The following is a 19,461-nucleotide window of genomic DNA, read 5'->3' as shown; positions in this document are numbered from 1 at the left end:
TTGAGTGATAGTTAATTATTCGTAGAAATGCGAATAGTTGATCGGTGAATTGAATTCTGATTCGAATAATAGTTTATTTATTCGATAGTTATCGTATCAGCTGATTGTATTGATTATTTATTTGTAAATAATCGATCTAATCAAATAAATAATGATAAGTTGTAAATATTTGTAATAAATGGTGACTAATCCAAATAATTAGGGATTAATTATTTTAAAATTATTAAATAATTTCTTATTAATTATTTATTAGTTATTTATTAATTATTAATAATTTAAAAAGAATTAATTATTTCGATAATTAATCAAATAATTTTCAATAAATCATAACATATTCATCTTACCTCCAAAAATTATAGAAAAATTATTTTTGACTTTGATTTTTCTTAAATAATTATTTTAGGATTTAAAAATTTGTAATAATTATTTATATTGAATAATAAATTGAATTATTAGTGTTTAATTGATATTAATTAGACCATTAGTTCGATTTGAGCGAAACGAAAGCCATTTGACTCAGAAAAATAAATCCTTTTCATTAAAAATAACATTAAGACCTAATTTCTTCTAGAAATTAGTTGACTTTATTAATTGCTTGATTATCAGTCGAAATGCGAGCCGAGACGAGCCCGAAAAATTCCGGAAAAATGGGAAATGAAGCAGATGGCGATCAACGGAGCAATCAGTGAGTCGATTTTGATTTTATAAATTATTTTAACTATAAAAATGATTATGTGTTTATGTGCTTACGTGTATTATATGGTTAATCGAGTCTTAGTTGCTTATATGTAATATACGAGTCAGTTGTCAGCGCATGGGTAGACAATAGGAACGATATGAAGTCGATTTAAGATGCAATTGAAGTACAAAATGACTTAACCAGTCTATTTTGCTAACAGAAGCTAAGCCAGCAAGACAGGTCGAGTAGGTGATAGACGAAAGTGATTTAATTGCAGTAAGTCGCACAGAATGCAAGTTTCTCCCCTATTCTACTTTCAGAATAATGATATTCTTTTCAGATTCTTATCACGTTTACACTCTTTTGATTCCCTTGTTCATATTTCATTTCGACTTTTGATTTATTCTTTTCATTTGAATTCATTGTTCATATTTCAATTGTTACTCACAATTATTGATATATTCTGGTGATTAGAATATATCAAGGCATACCGATTGTTCTGGTTGCTATTCCAGGGACTGGATAATAATACTTTGGGGATTAAGTTTCCTTAATCCTAAGTACCGGGACATAACCGGATCCTTGAGATGGGCCGTAGTGCTTGGGTGCCTGACATGATCTATATAGTGAGATATAGATCTGCATTGTATCCTGGCTGATCAGCAGGGTACAGCTACGAACTTGAGTCCAGTTTAGTTTATTTGTATTCGCCAGAAATGGCCTTCTTTCTATTCTCGCGGGGTTATATCTTTGCAAATATACCCGGGTTACGGATTCATTTATATGCTTTAACACTGTTTATATTTTGTGGACTTGTTGAGCAATTTTTGGCTCACCCTTTTTGTTGTTATTCACCTTATTGTTTTCAGTTAAGAAGGAATATGAAACCCATCAGGACTCAAGTGGTAAATAAGCGGGTCAAGCCTCGGGATCCTCTCATACCCAAAGTGTTGTTCCCAATCCAAGAAGAAAACTTTGAGTTGCCCGAGCAGGTGGAATGTTGATAGATAGTATGTGTGTTTGAATAAAAGATGAACTTAGTTTAAAATGAAGTAGACAATGGTTTGTAATAAAGAGAGTTTGTGAGATTTTGAATTTGGTTTGTAATGAAAGTAGTTAGTGGTTCTTGTTTTCATACTTCAACCTAAAAAGATCCTGGTTAGTATTAAAGGGGTTTAGTTTCATTTCTTTATTATTTGTTAATTAGATTGTATAGGTTTGGTGATTAGCTAGTAATCCCCAGACTTATACCTCAGGTCTGGAGGGCGTTACACTAAAACCCTAGCCATCAAGAGAGAAAATGGAAAGATCAAGAAGAAACGAGTTTGTGCTAGTATACATCCAATCCTTGAGTTCAAGCATTTGTGTGGATACCGATAGAGCGTAAATCGTGAGAGCGGGATGCGTGGTGATTGAACAATCTTTTGATCTCCATTATTCAACTAATTTGTAAAGCTTCATAAGGTAAACAATCTGATCTACGAATTAATTATCTGTTTTTCGCATGGATCCTGCGGTGAGTTTCGAAAATTCTGGTTTTTCACGTTTTTAAATATTGTTTCCGTTGCACTTATGTGCTCAAAACCCTTCAATGACATCAGAGCTACTTGTGAAAAGCGTTTAATTCATTTATGTGTTTACAGGTTTTATGATGATAGCATGTATACAATATTCCATGACTGTTATGTATGCGATTTTGTATGTTTTGCATGTTGTTATGTTTATATATAAGTATGTATGTATATGTTTTGAATATATGATATTCATGAGAGTTGTATAATCATATGATGATTATATAATCTGTATATATGTTGATATATACATGTTTTATGTTTCTTTATATTATAAGAATCGTATTTGATATGATTCTGAATCGGATACAGCGGATTTGGTGAAATTTGGGTCTGGTGTCTGATTTTCTCAAACGAATACCTTATTCGATAGGCAATCAAGCGTCTAAACAAAACTGATAGCTAATGCTATAACCGACTGATGTGTAAGGAGTTTGACGTCGTTTAGGCCCTCTAATTTGCGATTTAATGTTATCAGATTTAATTTCGAATTTTCTGATTTTTGCCATATTTGGTTTTTATGATTAGATCATGATGGGTATGATATGTTAAGATCTGATTATGTATTTTAACGTGTTCTTATGTGTTAATTGAGCATGGTGGATAGTTATGGCTTATGACCTTAGGTTAATGGTTTTGTTTTTTTTAAAATACGGCTTGCATGTCATTTGATCTTGTAATGATTGAATCTCGAATGTAACTCGAGTTCTTCTTGTAAGTATATTAGATTAGTTTTTATAATTCATTCGTGTAATGTACATGAAGACATGAAGATATGAAGATCAAGGAAGGGTAATCCCACATGAAGGCCATCCAAGGAAGCAATACAAGGAAGAAAACATGTAATAGTTAGCTTGTATTTATTTTTCACCTTAGATTGACCTAGATCTTTTTCATTAGCTTGATGAAGATCACATAGGATGAAGCCATAACCAACCACGTTTATTTATTGAAGTTTACATATATATGCGCATATGATGAATGTATATGTAAAGTAGTTTATAAAGATGCATGCTTAATTAGATTAAGGATGTATGTATTAGATACGACACTCATGCCATGCTTGCTAAACAAGATAAAATCTGTAACGACTCAAGATTTTAAAATGAACAAACGATTATGAGATTCTCGTGTTTATGAAACACTGAATAAAATAAAAATTTCTTTATTTCTGACATGGGGTCAAAAGCGAGTTCATTGAACTTGTAATCTTGTGGGTTTTAAGTGAGACCGTTGTGACTCTCTCACGACCTGGAAATCAAACCATTGACGAATATTGATTTGAAGTATTTTATCAAGGAAGAATTGGGAATCTCTTTATGATGGGATAATGATCATTTTAAAATTTACAAAACCCTAAAGTTAATATTAAGTTGATCAGATGCGTTCCAATGAGTCCAATGCCTTAACCCTAGATCAATAAGGAGTGGATTCACCAAAGTAAAGTACTCACATATATCGTGGGAGATGTGTTGAAGTATATTGATACTTTTTGACTATTGAGTTTGACTTAACTAAGTTACCACAATATGATTGTGAACTTAGAGGCATAGAGTTTGGCAAAATTTATTAGATAAATATGAATAGATGTTGTTCTACCAAGCTATCCAAGAGTTATATAATTGATATAATTGACAAATGTTGTCTACCTCAATAATCAGGTTTTAGGAGAAAAGCCAAAGTTGACATGAAATAATTTCCTCAATTGACATGGGAACTTGAGGATTGTCCTCAGGTTTAAGGATGTCACTCAAACCCCTCCCTTATTTCTTCTAGATGAGAATGAAACATGTGCTGAACAAAATGCTTACCAGAAGCAAATTGATTATGTGACTGATGTTTCATGTCTCATGCTTGTAATTATGAGTGCTGAGCTTTAGAAGCAACAAGAGCATAATGATGCTTATGATATGATTGAGCGCCTTCAAAGGATGTTTGAAGGATAGGCTCGTCAGAAAGATTTGACAATAATAAGGCACCATAATTTTGCATCAATGGGATAATGATATCCAGTTGGACCACATGTTCTAAAGATGATAGGTATATGTATCTTGATATTTTGGGTTTCAAGAATGGTCTAGAGACTCAGCTTGATTTGATAAAATAATCTTTGAACAACTTCTATTCTCACTCTGTTAAGAAAAAAAGGAATGAGATAGACAGAACACTCACTGAGTTGTTAGGCATGTTTAGAACTGCTGAAAATAATATGGTAAAGGCATGAATTACGTCCATATTGATGGTGTACACTTGGAATGGAAATGGGAAAGGAAAGTGAACAGGCAAGGTGAAGATTTGATCTTATTCGGTGCCAAATCAAAGTCCAATCCCAAAGGGCTTTTGAAGCCTGATAGTGGTGTTGCTAAATGAGATGTTTGTCACTTCTGTGGAAATAATTGGTTGATTGGAAGTTAAATTATCGAGCTTGTTTGGAAGACCTAAAGAAGAAGACCAACAATGTAACGGATGATAAATTATGTGTTATTCCCAAACAATAAAATAAGAATTACATAAGGGGGGTTGAATTTAATTCTGGCTCCTTTTTGAATTTTAAGAATGTTCCTACTTAATATATATAACAGTGTTTAATTTGCAGTAATGTGAAATAGAAGAATAATATAAATCAAAGCATTAAGTAATAAAGAACAAAGCTTTAAAACTTTCTGGTAGATTTGAATGTATCCACCAGATATATATATATATATATATATATATATATATATATATCAAATTGAGAACTCTGTGATGCTTTGAATAGCACACAACTGCTTATAAGTGAACAATAAAACTTATACAGAAATTCTTAACAAATACAGCCTTGTATGTTTCTCTTGAAAACTAAGCTTTCTTAGTTAAATTGTTCTACTAGCTACTCTTGGTTTATATATCACCAAGTTACATGATAATAAGACAAGACAATAAAACAAAATGTATCTAGTCTAAAATCATGCTGCTTCACTACTCTTTCCAGCAACTTTGACTGTCTTCACATTTGCATGGAAATGGTAATGCTTCTTTGTTCTCTAACACCAGCAATTAGGCTGCCACATTCCATTTGCAAACACCCAAAGCATGTGACTGTGTTGTCACTATCAACTGCTATTTGAATTAGATCATCCGTCGGGACAATGTTGATCATCCGTTAGGAGCTTTTGTTGATCATCCATCGGGAGTCTTTGTAGACCATCCGTCGGCAGTCTTTTCAATCACTTGAATCCATTTCATTTATATAGAATTACAAGACATCTTATATTTACAATTAGTCACCCTATTTTATATATCAAACTAGTAGTCAACATGACTTAAATACTCCTACAGAATCTACTCAAATAACACATTATTATTTACATAAATATGCTACAAACTTATTGTTACATAAGCTACACACTCTATGGATGTTCAGTTCTCTTCCGTCGGGATAGTAATTAAACATCCGTCGAGAGCTACATATTAACTAAGGTAAATCTACTAAGGTGTTTTATTTATCTTATTATCAAGTTCACAACATATTCTTAACAATCTCCCCCAATTTATGTCTACTATAATTGTAGCCATAAATTAAGAGAAACTTGATGATAACAAAACACCCTAAATGTGCAGATTGAGATATAGTAGATAAAACTAACAAGTGCTACAACATTTATTTAAAAATTGAACAAAGTAAAGTGTACAAAGAGTTCTCACAATCATTGTCAAGGTGCTCCTCTAGTCTGAGCATATGAGCTCTATTTCCCTGATTTTCTGGATTTCTTTCCAAGCTTTCTATTATTTTCCTCTATTTGATTTTGGAGTTGTCTTTGGAATTCAAGTTCTTCAGCATCTGATAGATCCACCTTTTCTTGTATTTCCAATAGAGTCTCATTGCTAGAGATACTCAATTGGTCATCCGGTCTGAAGAATCTTCTGACACCCTTGTCATCCATGAATTTCATCAACCAATAAGGCCTCAAATGCACTCTATTTCCTGTGAAGGGAATTGATAGAGTCTTTGGGAGTGCATCTTTGGCTTTATTATTCCTTAGCTCTTCAATCTTCTTTAGAACTAATCTCCTTGCAGTCACATTAAATCCTAAGTTTTTCTTGAAGGATGAGTAGATCTTTATCAGTACGAAGCATCTTTCTTCAAGAATCCTGTGAAGAGGCCATGTGATTTCTCTCCCTGCCTTGTACTTGAACATCAATCTTTCAGGAAGATTTCTGTGAGCATCAATTGCTCCTACTTCTTCTAGTTCACCTATGTAGAGATTAATCTCTGAAAATCTTTGATATCACAGATGTATAGAAGATCTCCCTTACTGACAGTTGGTTTAGCTTTGGTTAGGGCTTTTGATCTGAAACTCACAGGATTGATCTTCTTGGTTACTCTTATCTTTATCTTCTTTAGCTTGTTGAAGATAGTTAAATTGAGTTCATGAATTGGCAAACTCTCCCAGTCTATTGGCTCATCCTTGGGAATTATAGGCTCACCATGAAAATTATTTATTGGATCCACCTTGAATTCCTCATGTACCACTGAGGGCTTGGATATCTGAGTTGAAGTTGTAGACTGTTTGGGAATGTAGTCTTCCATTTCCTCATCACTAAAGTCCAATTTTCTTTTTGAATGGAGCTTGTATCTGAATCTTCTTTTCTGTTGAGGTTCCTGATGCATTTTATGATCTTGAGCTTCAGTAATCACAGGTGGTTTCTCAGAGATCTCAGTTGTAGTTTTGACAGCTTGAAGTTTAGCCAAAATAACATCTTGCTTCTTTTTTTGTTTGAGCTTTTTAGTATCTAGAGCAGCCTGCTTCTTTTCTTGCTTGATTCTTTCTTTTTCTTCTTTCTTAGCTGCTACAAACTGAGGGTGTCCAGCCACCACACAAATCTCTTTACCATTCCTGTAGATTTTGGTAATTCTTCTGTTTAGAACTGAATCAGCTGGATCCTTGAAGAATGCAATGGACCTTGACAACAGCTTCTTTTCATCTAGTTTTGGAGTCTCAAATATGAGATCCAAGTGATTCTTGTCTGATGTCTTTGGATAATTCCTTTTAGGCTTCAAAACCATTTTTGCTTTTGGAGACTTTATTCATGAAGTTTGTCCCTTTTCCAGGCTACTTAGACTCGTTTCATTCACAGAGATTTGCTTGACTTGTGAGTAGTGATGAAAGATCTTGTCTGGTTTCTCTATTTGTTCAAATCTCTCTTTGATATTTTCACCAAGCTTTTTCCACTGAGCATCTACTGCTTGTTCATCAGCTCCTACATCACTTTGCTTAAGGAGTTCTTTTGACTTCAACTTAGCAGTTGCTAATTGAATAAGGTCAATGCTGTCCAGTATTGGTGGCTTTATGTAGGTAATTGCTGAAACAATCACTTTGCTGACTTGAATGTTTAGCATTTGCTCCCCCTCACTTGTTGACCCTCCTTGACTAACTGGGACAAGAGAATCTTCTTTCTCCCCCTTTTTGTTATCATCAAGTAGAGTGGAGGTAGAAGTCTGTGCAGCCACCAGGTTCTGAAGCAACTGAGTTTGTTGTGCTTGATGTAAATGAATAGCTGTGAGAGAGGATTCTAATGCCTTCAGTCTTGTATCCAGGGAATCCACTTTAGTGGCAAGACTATAATTCTTCCTTAACTGTCTGTTGATGTCAAGCATTGTTGCATTTGGAAATTTAGCATCCAATCTTTCAGAGACATCCTTCTTCACATGGTCAATCTCTTTTTTGATTGAAGTGACATCCAGATTGTGTTGATAGGATTGTATTTAATGTAATTGTAGAGAGTTGAGGTGTGCCTGTAGAAGCTTCTTGGTGCTAGCATTAGTGGTGGCCTGAGCAGTCTGTGTCTGTTTGATGATTTGGATGAGAGTGGTCTTGACATGATGTTCATCACAATCCTCGGAGAATACCCAAGATGGCATACCAGATCTGGAGCAAGGGCCTACTTCTCCCCTATGTCCATTGGCTCTTTTTCATCATCATCCTTATCACCAAAGAACTCTTCAGAATCACCAGTGCCATAATCAATATCATCACCAGCTGTAGATGGCATGGTTGTGATGGCATTCTTTGCTCTTTGCATTGAAGCAGTTGTATGCACCAAGTTGAGCATTCTTTCTGCAGCCTCATTATCCTGTTCAACTAGAACTTGATATGCTGACACAGGGTGAGTAAATGCTTCAGCTTCAAAAAAAACAGAGTCTAAAATAGCTTGATATTCTTGCTGAATTAGCTGTCTCTTGTCAGCCTCATTAACATCCATTAACTCACTTACAATGGGCTCTTCCCATTCAGCTGTACCTTTTTTTCTCTCTATTTTTGCATCAAGGGCTCCCCTTGGCTCACCACCCTCACACCCTCACCTTCACCTACTAAGGTGGGACTTCTCTCACTTTCTTTTGCCAGGCTGGAAGAAGTAGCCTGCAATGATTTCTCTCTTTTCCTCTCCTTTTTCCTGAGAGCAACTCAGCCTAACACTCAATTCACTCCCTTCCCTCAGTCCTAGAAGTGATTGTACTACTACTAGCTCATCTACACTTGTTACAATAGTTGAAAAATTAGGTTATGTAGTGAGTATCGACGGATGAGAAATATCCATCAGAGTAGTAGTTAGAGAAGCCGACGGATGACTGCTGTTAGGCACATCCGTCAGGATATAATCATTAGACGATGGATGAACAATATCCATAAGGATTGAAGAAAAGATAGAATGAGGAGTAGAAACTATTACAGACTCTGTGGAGATTGATGATAATTTTGGCACAGATGTCTCAATAGTTCCTGAAAGAATAGGCAAGTTAGCCAACAAATTATCTAGAAGATAATGCTGACTTGCACTGAATTTTGGCTTCCCCAACAGAGTTAAAGAAGGGGAATCAGGAGTTGATGTGTGAATCATATCCACATTCAGAGAATTTTTGGGAGAGTCTTGTGTGTGGTGCTTCAATGATTAGAGATTTTAGCTGTGACTCCACATTTATTGGAGCCACATCAAACTGAATTTGAGATGGTGCAGTGACTGAGTCTTTAGTTGCAGTTTGCTCTGTGTGTGTTCCCTGTGTGTCCCCAATGGTTTTGGATTTCTTCCTTCTGGCATAAGTTTGGGGTGAGCTTGTGTCCCTTACCCTCTTGGCCTGTGATCCTGGTTGGAAGCTTGTTTCAATAGTAGCATCCTTTTCGGAGGATGAAACTAGAGATGTGCTGATTTCTTTATTAATCACCACAGTTTGTTGGTAAACTTTGGTGTGTCTTGGCTTGGGTACACTCACCTCTCCATCCTTATTCTTGGGGTTTCTTTGATTTTCACCTTGTCCCTCACCTACCTTACCACCTTCACACTCCCCTCTATAATTTTGGTAGTTTTTGCAACTAGTTTCTTTTGAAAGACACCAGAGGGGGCTTTCTTTGTTTTGAATTTAGAAATTTTTGTTTTGATGGCTTGGGTAGGCATCTGTTGGGTCATTGACAGAGATGCCATAGCCACACTTGAAAGCAAGAAATTTGGGAGTTTGGAATAGTAGAGACAGTAGTGCTTACCTCACTTACCTGAGGGCCCTCCATGATTGGAAAATAGAAAAGGGGCACCTCTTTGTGATGACTTGCTCTGTTAAGATCCAATCACTCTCCTTTCTTGAACCCAACAATCCAGTTTGTTGGTTGGGTTCTCAATTACAATATCCTCAACAAGATGGTTAGCAAGAATCATAAAGAATCTAGTATAATAAACACTTTTACTTCTCTTTTTGATTTCCCCAAACTTGTAACCTAACTCAAACATGATCAAGTCACTGAAATTATAGTACTTATCAGTAACTAGCATATAAAGCATGTTAAGCATGGCCATGTTCACAGAATCAAAATTACTTACCTTACCAGAAAACACCTTGGTAACTATATCACATAAATAACTCCACTCTTTTCTAAGACCTAGTCTTCTAATCTCACTTAATTTGGAGGTAGGAAGAGCATAGCCAATAGAATTAAGCATGGTAACTAAATTAGCATCTATGTGTGGTTCAGTAGTAGTGTTATCTGGAATCTTAAAGCATGCTTTGATAATGTCACAGTTAATGCAATGCTCCTTACCTTTGATGGAGAGAGTGATGGTTTTGTGAGTGGCCTGATACACAGTAGTTGTCCACATCTCCTCCACAACTTCATGGTAGATTGTGGGTGATTCCAGCATGGCATAATTGAGCTTGCATCCCTTCATAAAATCCATCATTTTGTAAAAATCTCCAAATGCTGGAATCCCTTTGTTCACAAGTGCAGAGAAGTTGTTCTTCTCATATATGAACCTCGACTGAGACATGATTTTTACTACTGGTGCCATTGCTAAAGTGAGGAAATTTGCAGTGAGAAAGAGGATTTTGCTTTGAGGAAGAAGAGAGCAGTTAGTTACAATTGAGAATGATAAAAGTTAAAATAAAGTTGAAGAAGACTTTTATGTATTCTCAGATTAAAAAGGAATAAAAATTAGAGTTAAAAATTAAAGACCCAATCAAAGTTGTCCAAAATAGCCGTTTAAAAATAGAAAAAACTGTCAAAATTCTGTCAATTCTGTAAGTAAATCCGATGGATAATGTTCTGAAAATTAAGGGCTAGGATTTGGACAATTTGACGGATGGGAATAAAACAATTTATCCGTCGGGGTTAAAATATTCCAGAAAAGTAGTACTAGTCTATTCTATTTTGACGGATGATCAAACTCGATGGATAATGAACATCCGTCGAGATGTAGAATTTGACTTAACCAAATTTTCAATTAAAATCCATAAAAATCAATTAAGTTTCTGGCTACATTTCAACATTCAAAAATATCAATAAAGATTTAAGAATAATTAAGCATACCTAACTCACTTACCAACCTAGAGAAGGTGAACTCATCAAGTGGCTTGGTAAATATATCTGCAAGCTGCTTTTCACTTGGAACAAAATGAAGTTCCACAGTACCATTCATTACATGTTCCCTAATGAAGTGGTACTTGATATCTATGTGCTTTGTTCTTGAATGCTGTATTGGATTTTCAGTGATGGCAATTGCACTAGTGTTATCACATAAAATAGGAATTCTTTCCACTTGCAGACCACAGTCCATCAATTGTTTTTTCATCCATAAAATCTGTGCACAACAACTACCAGCAGCAATATATTCAGCTTCTGCTGTAGAAGTAGAAACTAAATTTTCCTTTTTACTGAACCAGGATACTAGCTTATTTCCTAGAAATTGACAGGTTCATGTTGTACTTTTTCTATCAATTCTACAACATACATAATCTGCATCTGAATAACTAGTTAGATCAAAACGAGAATCTCTAGGGTACTAAATGCCAAGTTTTGGTGTACCCTTGAGATATCTGAAAATTCTCTTAATAGCTATTAGGTAAGATTATCTAGGATCAACCTGAAATCTAGCCCAGAGACAAGTAGCAAACATTATATATGGCCTACTAGCTGTAAAGTACAGAAGTGAGCCAACCATGCCTCTATGACTTGAAATATCCACAAACTTTTCAGTAGTGTTTAATTCAAGTTTAGTAGTAGTGGCCATGGGAGTTTTTGCAGATGTGCAATCCATTAGTTCAAACTTCTTCAAAAGATCATAAATGTATTTGGTTTGACTAATGAATATTCCATCACTAACTTGCTTAACTTGTAAACCAAGAAAGTAAGTTAGTTCTCCCATCATGCTCATTTCATACTTACTTCGCATTAATTTGGCAAACTTTTTGCAAAGTTTTTCATCTGTAGAGTGAAATATAATATCATCTACATAAATTTGAACAAGTATGCTAGAGCCATTAACATTCCTAAAGAATAGAGTTTTATCCACAGTACCCCTAGTGAAATGATTCTCTAAGAGAAACTTTGACAAAGTATCATACCAGGCTCTAGGTGTTTGCTTCAATCCATAAAGTGCTTTTAGAAGATAGTAGACATATTCAGGAAAATTTGGATCCTCAAAACGAAGAGGCTGACCGACATAGACTTCCTCCTCTAAATCTCCATTCAGAATGACACTTTTGGCATCCATTTGATAGACTTTGAAATTGGCATGGGCTGTATAGGCTAGAAAAATTCTGATGGCTTCAAGTCTTGCAACAGGAGCAAAAATTTCATCAAAATCTATTCCTTCTTGTTGACAATAGCTCTTAGCAACCAATCTAGCTTTGTTCCTGATGACTATGCCATTTTCATCCATCTTGTTTCTGAATACCCAATTGGTGTTAGTTGAATTCTTTCTTTTAGGCTTGGGTACCAGCTTCCATATATTGTTTCTTTCAAATTAGTTTAGCTCTTCCTGCATAGCTAAAACCCAATCAGGATCCAACAGAGTTTCTTCTACCTTCTTTTGTTCCTCCTTAGAGAGGAAGCTGTTATACATACATTCTTCTTGAGTTGCTTTCCTTTTCTGAACTCTAGAAGATGCATCACCAATGATGAGCTCAAAAGGGTGATCTCTTGTCCATTTTCTCTGTTCTGGTAGATTAGCTCTTGATGAAGAGGCCTCATTGTTGTCTTGATGTGTGACTGAATTTTGATTAAAAGAAACTCCCCCTGAGTTTATGGATCTTTGATTTAAATATGGGGTTCTTTCCGTAAGTGATCTATTTTAACTCTCAGCTTCTCTTATTGTTCCGACGGATGATGCACTTTGTATCTCGACATATGAAGCTGATTGTCTACCGATGGATGAAGCAGATTGTCTACCGACGAATGAAGCATTATGTAACTTGACATATGTTGAATTGTGTGCTTCATTTGTAGTAGATTTTTCTGCATTATCCTTAGCCACTATTTCTTGTTCATTTTCATCATCACTGTGATCACAAACCATCTCAACATTATCAAATTTGAGACTTTCATGGAAATCTTCATTTTGTAGTCCTTCAATCTTTTTATCATCAAACACAACATGTACAGATTCCATTACAATGTTGGTTCTTAGATTGTAGACTCTAAATGCTTTTCCAACAGCATATCCAACAAAAATTCCTTCATCTGCTTTGGCATCAAACTTTCTATGTTGATCAGTTTGATTCTTTAAGATATAGCATTTGCAACCAAAGGCATGTTGGAAATTCAAAGTTGGCTTCCTAATCTCAAACAATTGGTAGGGTGTCATGCACTTTGCCTGATTGATCAAAGAAATATTCTGAGTGTAGCATGCAGTATTTATAGCTTCAGCCCAAAAGTATGTTGGTAGCTTTGACTCCTCTAGCATTATCCTTACAGCTTCAATAAGGGATCCGTTCTTCCTTTCTACCACTCCATTTTGTTGTGGAGTTATAGCTGCAGAAAAGTCATGCATGATCCCATTATATTCACAAAATGATCTCATCACAGAATTATTGAACTCAGTTCCATTGTCACTCCTGATTCTTCTAACTTTGAAGTCAGGATGATTATTAACTTGCCTGATGTGATTGATGATGATTTCACTAGCTTCATCTTTGGATTTTAAAAAATATGTCCAAGAGAACTTTGAGAAATCATCTACAATTACTAGGCAATATCTTTTCTTTGAGATGGACAATACATTGACTGGTCCAAATAAATCCATGTGCAACAGTTGCAAAGGTTCTTCAATTGTTGATTCAAGCTTTCTTTTGAATGATGTTTTGATCTGCTTTCCTTTCTAGCAGGCATCACACAATCCATCCTTTGAAAACTCCACTTGAGGAATACCTCTAACCAGTTCTTTCTTAACTAACTCATTCATGGTCTTGAAGTTTAGATGGGACAACTTTTTGTACCATAGCTAACTTTCATCTTGACTTGCTTTACTGAGGAAACAAGTTACAGATTCTGTATTTATTGAGTTGAAGTCAGCTAGATACATATTTCCTTTTCTTACTCCAGTAAGAACCACTTTATTGCTTTTCTTGTTTGTCACAATACAGGCTTCATAATTGAAAGTGACTGAGTTGCCCTTATCATAAAGCTGGCTGATACTCAACAAATTATGTTTGAATCCATCCACTAGGGCAACCTCCTCTATAATGACATTATCCTTTGAAATCAAACCATATCCCACAGTATAACCCTTGCTGTCATCTCCAAAAGTGATACTTGGGCCAGCTCTTTCCTTGAACTCAGTGAGCAGGGTAGAATCTCTAGTCATGTGCCATGAGCAACCACTATCCAAATACCAAATATTCGTTCTGTTTCCCTGCACACATCAAAATAAAATCAAGTTGATTTTTTTACCCAAGTTTTCTCGAGTCCTGCCTTGTTAGCCTTTTTCTTTGGTTTCTTAGGTTTGACCTCATTTGACTTGGGTATTTCAGATTCATCCCTTGTCATTTTAGTTGGACCTTTGAGACCATTCATCATTGCAGAATTCTCATGCACAGATTGGTTAACATGAAAGGGCGTACTTTGTGCAAACGTGTTGTTCCAGTAAGGCATGCTAAATGGCATATGTGGCATATTAAATGCAGCATAATATGGATTTTGTGCAAATGGCATGTTAGCATAATGTGCATTGAAATTTTGTGCAGGCATAACATTTACAGGAATTGTAGGCATACTGGGAAAGGAAAGTGGTGCAGGCAAAGGAGTAGGAATAACAAGTTTGTAATTAATAGACAAATGATTTACACTACCACACTTAACACAAATTTTACTGGGAGCTTATTTATCAGGTGTGTAGTTATTATGTTTGTTAATTCCTACTTTCCCATTTCTATTATTTTTCCTTTTTGACTCTGCCTTCACTTCAATTTTCTCCATTCTGTCATTCAATTGCTTGATAAACAAATGACCTACATTGACTCTTTTGTTGTGATTAACTTGACTAGATTCTCCTGGAACAAAGTTCTTAGAAACTGATCCATACTTGTCATTAAGCTTGATTAACTGAGATTTGCTAACTGACTTTGTTTGACTCGACGGATGATTATGTTTCTCATCCGACGGATGTTCCTCATCATCCGTCGACTCAACATCTGTCAAGTTACCATCTTTCATATTGGATTCCAGTTTCTCCTTACTCTTTTTCCAGGCTGCATCACAAAAAGATTCTATACCTTGAACTTTAGTAATCTGAGCATGGACATCTCTAGATAATTTCCATGCTTTAATTACTTCCTGTTCTCGTTCAAGCTGCTTTTTAAAAAAATCTCATCTTTCTTTAAGAATTCAGTTAGTTCATCTTTAGCAATCTTGCATTCAATTCTCAATTTTTCAAATTCAATAAAATGAGACTCTAGCACATTATTCCTCTCACTTAAAAAAAAATTGTTTTCTTTGATCTTGACATTTTCCTTAGTGAGGGATTTAAGAGTAACACGCAAATGATACAATTCAGTAGACATGTCATTGATGGAATCATTGCATTCAGATTTAGTTAAGTGTGCTAGGTTAGTTATGATTACCTGATTGCTTAATGAACTTATCTCTGTTTCATCTGATTTGGCCATTAGGGCTAGATGACATAGTTGGTTTCTTCATCTTCATCCAATCCATCTGCAGCCCAGTCATTCTCCTGTGTAATGAAAGCCCTTTCCTTTTGTTTGAGCAACTCAAAATATTTTTTCTTATAATCAACAGGCTCAAACTTCTTTTTGCTAGAATCAGACTTTCTACACTCATTAGCAAAATGACCAGCTAAGCCACATTTGAAACACTTAAATTTAGATTTATCCACCATGATTCTATTTGGCTTAGCAGCTCCAAAATTCTTCTTGAATTTGAGCTTGGCAAATCTTCTGAATAAGAATGATAAATTCTCATCTATATCATCCATGTCATCTTGACTCAACTGTTCTTCATTTTCAGCTACCAGCCCTTTACCTTTGCTCTCATAAACCCTCGAGTTTGATGCAGATTCAACAACTTCTACCTTCATCTCTTTCTCCCTCTCTAACTCAGTAATTAGTGCAATGGATCCTCCATTCTTCCTTCCCTTCTCCATCTTTTCATCTTGCTCTATTTCAAGCTCATATGTTTTCAGAATGCTATACAGTCTTTCTGATGTGAACTCCTTGTAATCTTGAGAATTTCTCAATGAGAATGTCATAGGCTTCCACTTCTTTGGGAGAGATCTAAGGAACTTGAGGTTAGAGTCTTTTGTTTGATAGACCCTTCCATGCAGTTTTAGAGCATTCAGTAGTTTCTGAAACCTACTGAAAATATCAATGAGTGACACACTTTTTTCACAGTGAAAGTGCTCATATTGCTGAATTAGAAGTTGCATCTTGTTCTCCCTTACTTGCTCAGTACTATCACAAATAATCTGTATTGTGTCCCAAACCTCTTTGGCCGTTTTACAGTTGATGATGTTGTCAAACATATCACCATCAACACCATTGAACAGTATGTTCATGGCCTTTTTGTCTTTCTTGACTTGTTCAATATCAGGGTCAGACCATTCATGCCTAGGTTTTGGAACTGATGGTTCATTTCCTGTAGCAGCTCTCATAGGAACATGAAGACCTCTTTCAATGCAATCCACATAAGCATCATCTTGAGAAAGAAGATATATGTGCATCTTCACCTTCCAGTGGTGATAGTTATCTTTGTCCAGAAATGGATTTTTCACTCCAACATTATTTTTGTTCATCTTATCGATTTTTGTGATCTTTACACTGTTTGTACTTCAAGAGCTTGCTCTGATACCAATTGTTATTCCCAAACAATACAACAAGAATTATGGAAGGGGGTTTAATATAATTCTGGCTCCTTTTTGAATTTTAAGAATGTTCTTACTTAATATATATAACAGTGTTTGATTTGCAGTAATGCGGAATAGAAGAATAATAGAAATCAAAGCACTAAATAAAAAACACAAAGCTTTAAAACTTTCTGGTGGATTTGAATGTATGCACCAGAGATAAATATATATCAAATTGAGAACTCTGTGATGCTTTGAATAGCACACAGTTGCTTATAAGTGAACAATAAAACTTAGAGAGAAATTCTTAGCAAATACAGCCTTGTATGTTTCTCTTGAAAAATAAGCTTTCTTAGTTAAATTGTTCTACTAGCTACTTTTGGTTTATATATCACCAAGTTACATGATAATAAGACAAGACAATAAAAAAAATACATCTAGTCTAAAATCATGCTGCTTCACTACTCTTTCCGGTAACTTTAACTGTCTTCACATTTGCATGAAAATGGTAATGCTTCTTTGTTCTCTAACACCTGCAATTAGGCTGCCACATTTCATTTGCAAAAACTCGACGCATGTGACTGTGTTGTCACTATCAACTGCTATTTGAATTAGATCATCCGTCGGGACATTTTTGATCATCCATTGGGAGCTTTTGTTGATCATCCATCGGGAGTCTTTGTAGACCATCCGTCGGGAGTCTTTTCTGTCACTTGACTCCATCTCATTTATATAGAATTACAAGATATCTTATATTTACAATTAGTCACCCTATTTTGTATATCAAACTAGTAGTCAACATGACTTAAATACTCCTACAGAATCTACTCAACTAAGACATTCTTGTTTGCAGAAATATGCTGCAAATTTATTGTTACATAAGCTACACTCTCGATGGATGTTCAGTTATCAACCGTCGGGACTATGAAGATCATCCGTCGGGACAGTAATTAAACATCCGTCGAGAGCTACAAATTCAGTAAGTTAAATCTACTAAGGTGTTTTGTTTATCTTATCATCAAGTTCACAACATATTCCTAACATTATGACTGTTTAATATCATAATAAATGAGTATTATGTGTTTTATTATATCATTAATTGTAATTAGTCATAAAATAGTAGTTGTTATGTGTTGTATGTGTTTCGTGTAGTTCAGGGTATTTTTTGGGTATTTTATTGCGTGTTAAATGCTTTTATATCAAAAGTTATACGGCCCAGACTTTTTTTAGTAGCAGATATTTCATATAAAATATTTGACCTTATTTTGCCTAATATGGCGTAAACCATATCGATTTTTCGAACATCAAGTTAATTTCAAAAATATCTCGTTTTAATTTCGAAAATATCTCGTTTCGTGAAAAATAATTTTTCCGGGCCCCTACGGGTGCTCAAATCCCCCAAAACATCATATTTTTATTTTTATAAAATTATGGGAATATCAAATATTTTATATCTTTGCATTTATGAATTAATCATAATTTTTGGGAAATTTTGGCATATATTTTTTATTTATTTGAAATTAAAAAGTTAAAAGATATTCCTCATATATTTAAAGGCCAACTAATTTTATTTAGCGATATAATTAGGGCCTAAATTTTAATTTGGGGTATTTTCTGTAATTATAAATAGCCTAATTTTATTAATTTATTATATAAAAATCATTAAAAATTAGAAAAATAATAGAAATTCTCTGCAGAAAAGGGGAATTAGGGTTCTTGGCAAGCAAATATCAAAGATCAATTTCAAGATGTTTCTGTTGTCCAAATCAAGCTTGTAAGTAATCAAATTAAAGCTTGTGATCTCTATTTTTCAATTATATCATCAATTTTATATTTAGATTCGTAGTTTTTAAATTTTTAATTTTAGGGTTTAATTCGAATTCGGGGGTTTATTATATAATGATTGTTTGATAATTTGTTTGATATGAATAAATATATCATCTTGAGTCGATCAGTACTGGTTCCTTAATTTTTAGGTCGAGTTTTAGCCTGATTGGAAAATTTCACCGCCCTTCGAGTTCTTACTTTTCTGGCTGATTTAATGGGTCTCCACTCGATTAAATTAGTAAATGTACTGATATGGAGTTGAGGATTGATTTGGGATAGGTTTCGTGAAGTTTTGTTTACGTTTTTATGTACCGGAAAGTCGAGGTCGTCGGCCAAGTCCGTGTTCTTCTCCAGAAACGGCGAGACCCCGACAGTTGGGGAATGAAAATGATTAAAAATCAGGATGAAACTATGTTGATTTGGGGCTGGGTTGAGTTGCCGGATTTTGAAGAACTTCGCCGGATTCTGGCGTGTTCTTCGTAACTCTGATGACCCAACAACCCGATTACGACCCAATTCTAAACCCACTTCTAACCGGTTTCAATCCCCCAAAACCCTAATTCGGTTGTATAAAACTGTTTTTGGAGTTTTATTTTAAAAATAAATAAAAAATCAGTTTATTTAATTAAATAAAATGATTAATTAATTCAGATTAATTAATAGATTTATTTAATAAATAAATTTGATTAATTTTCAAATATTTTCTAAAATCCAAAATTTTATTTTATTTATCATTTATTTATTATTTTTTTGTTATTATTGATCAATCATTTTGATAATTAATTA

This window comes from Apium graveolens, chromosome 9 (genome assembly GCF_009905375.1).
Source record: "Apium graveolens cultivar Ventura chromosome 9, ASM990537v1, whole genome shotgun sequence".
Lineage (NCBI taxonomy): Eukaryota > Viridiplantae > Streptophyta > Magnoliopsida > Apiales > Apiaceae > Apium > Apium graveolens.
Note: the sequence above shows the minus strand (reverse complement) of the source record.